This window comes from Branchiostoma belcheri, unplaced genomic scaffold, assembly GCF_001625305.1.
Source record: "Branchiostoma belcheri isolate BF01 breed outbred unplaced genomic scaffold, Haploidv18h27 scaffold100, whole genome shotgun sequence".
In the NCBI taxonomy this organism is placed as follows: domain Eukaryota; kingdom Metazoa; phylum Chordata; class Leptocardii; order Amphioxiformes; family Branchiostomatidae; genus Branchiostoma; species Branchiostoma belcheri.
Window position 1 is genome coordinate 842,966 of NW_017802381.1, and position 2,808 is coordinate 845,773.

Below are 2,808 nucleotides of genomic sequence, written 5' to 3' on the forward strand. Positions count from 1 at the left end.
GTAAAATCCAAACCGGTTATTGTACAAATGATTATTTCACGATATTTCTTCAATTCTAGTTCACCTGGAAAGTTTTGAGCTAGACCATAACATTTGGGCCAGCCACAAGAATAGGCACAAATATTTAGAACATACTGTGAATTTCTAGATTCTAGAATGCTGGATTTCTAGAATATACAGGAATATACAGGAAGACAATGCAAAAGCAAAGAAACAATAATTTGAGCCAGTTTCAATCTGCATCTGTGTATTCTTGGTTTGAACAGCACCACCATCAGCATGCATTACACGGCGAATGCACAGTTCAAAACGTGAATCAGCACAACTCACAGTGAACACGTCTCAGCGCAGAAGCAAACTGCCACTCGGCCGTTTCGAGATCACAATTCTCCAATGCCTCGTCCCCTTGCCTTTCGTCACAAAAGAGCACAAGAAATTTAAAACCATGAAATGCGTTGATTTTTAACAGTCCAGAAGACATAACATAAGGGTTAAGTACCGTTGGACAAAATTTAACAACTATTTTGAGAAACAAAGTAATAATTCTGTTAATTCTTACTCAAACACATTCATATATATGGTCAGAGAGGAGTCTAAATACCTCCTGCCTTCTGCTATAAAATTGCAACATGATGTAATCCAACATTAGTTACCATGGTGATAGACGTCTGGTTCGGGTCATTGACCTTATTGGTTTGGAGAAGAAGAGGAAACAAAGCAAAAACAATATGTTTTCCTTCGGTAAACATAATACCTAATAGTATTTTACAATCGTACTCACATTATCATATCCTTAGCCTCTTTCACGTTTTCACGCCCTTTTGCTTCTCCCCGTGTCTGCATAGTCCTCATATCATTACGCTGTACATGTAAGGAATATATAGCAGCCATTAGCGTGGAAGTTGATTCTGTTTTAGTAGAATCAATTACGTTATATCATAACCCATATACTGTTCTCGGTAGAATTCATTCTGTGGCAGGATTGAACTATAAGAGCTGCAAGAGATAAGAAGGAAGCCAAGTATTTATAGTTTTGTTAGCTCAGCTGCAGACAGAATATTGAAATGACACCAGGATTTCACCCCCTCTGTCCCTGTGGGTCAGTCCATCCAGTGAAGACGTACGCGTATCAGAGGTCAATTACAGGTCCAATCGTATATCATGACAAAGATCGCACATGGGCAGATTTTAAAGATATACATTCTCCTGTCCTTCTTACCAGAAAACTGGGCCTTTCTGAGCAAATTTGTCCAGGGTAAACAAAAATAAAAATAAATAATTATTTGAAGTGCCCTTTCTGTGCGCGCCGATTGACTGGTCCCTCCCCTGTCATACCAAGGTCACCGCCATCTTTGTTTCCAAGGTAGCAATGACGTCAGAGCCAAACACTGGCGGCGTCTATTGTTATTTACATTAGCCACCGGGTAACATCCGGGACCGAGGATCAATGAAAGAAAAATTCGTGTAGGGGCGTATAGACGGCCAATACATTCCGAATGCTCTGAATAATGAATGAATGTTGTACAAACAACACTGGGTTGAGTACAAAGGGATAGCTTGTGTATATATACATGTATACATGATCAAGCTAGCACTAGCGCTCTTAGTCTATTTACGTAAATTCGACTTCTCCCCGCTTCTCTATGATGGTGAAAATATAAAAGCATACATGTTTAAGAAACAGAGGATTATCTAAGTTCATAAGAAAAGTGAATTTGTCTGTATTATTATAGGCGTATAAAGTGGGGAAACATCGATGTTATCAGTCTATAAAGTTCAATTCTCTTACCCGTTTCACTACTTCCATGACCTTCTCCGCGTACTTAACCCGATGTGTTAGAACATCTTTCGCTTCTGGTTCCTCAAACCTTGTTGTGGCAGTTTCGTACATTCCCTTCGCTTTCGACAGCAGGTCCATACTGGAGCTGTTTTTCCCCTCTTCCAGGTACAGATCACCGAGGCTTTTCGTCACCTCGAGTTCCAACAAGGCGTCACTGTTCTCAATCGCTTCCACAAGCGCCTTGGTATATTCCTCTTCCAAGGAATAAACGTAACTCCGGTGTCTATTCTGGGCTTTGTCCAACTGCAAGCACCTTTCAACGACCTTCGTTATACTGTTTAAAGAGAAAGAAGAAGTAATATGTGGAACTTCCGCCTGTCCTGTGGTTTTCTCCTGTAGGACTCTATCTAATCTACAGGTGGGAAGATCTCTCTTAACAAGTGTCTCCAAATACCGAACACGGTGTCGGATCGTTACCCTGAGATCCGGATCCGTACATCGCAGACAGGCAGCCGTGTAAAGTGTTATAACCTTGTTAATTTCTTCAAAATCCCTCGCGAGTCTTTCTTTGTCAAGACGCAAGTCGCCGAGAGATTTGAGCGCCTCCCGGCCTCTAGACGCGAGTCCGTGTCGGCCATGGCGTCTCTCAGAGCTCTGCCGTACTCGCTCTCCGGACCGTCCCCCGTTTCCAGACGAAACTCCAGCTCTTGCAGTTTGTCCGCTAAAGTTCTCGCCATGTTGTTGGTTTACTCTTGTACGAATATATGTTGTGTAGGTGTGGTCTGCTCGTGTTCGACAGAAAATGAACCGACGAAACTAGCAAAATTATGGTGCTCTTCCGTCTGCCCTTAACACAAGTGTACTTCCGGGTCATGACGTCACAGGGTCATGTTTATGTTTCACCGGTGTTGAGCCAAATCCTTGAGCTGCCACATACGTGAGAGGTCTGGTGTTTAGGGTTAGGGTTAGGGTTAGGGTTAGAGGTAGGGTTAGGGTTGGGATCATTGTTCAGGGCTGCGGCTTACGAT

General features: G+C 42.6%; 1 long non-coding RNA gene and 1 pseudogene across 1 annotated transcript; one reads left to right on the plus strand and one right to left on the minus strand.

Moving 5' to 3' along the window:
- LOC109473558 overlaps nt 1–2,808 on the plus strand; it is a 17,198-nt pseudogene that overhangs the window by 2,736 nt on the left and 11,654 nt on the right.
- LOC109473643 lies at nt 328–2,638 on the minus strand. The gene is made up of 3 exons (XR_002140432.1): nt 1,790–2,638; nt 782–861; nt 328–410 (listed from the first exon to the last, which is right to left on the minus strand). It is a non-coding gene; the product is annotated as an uncharacterized LOC109473643 (long non-coding RNA).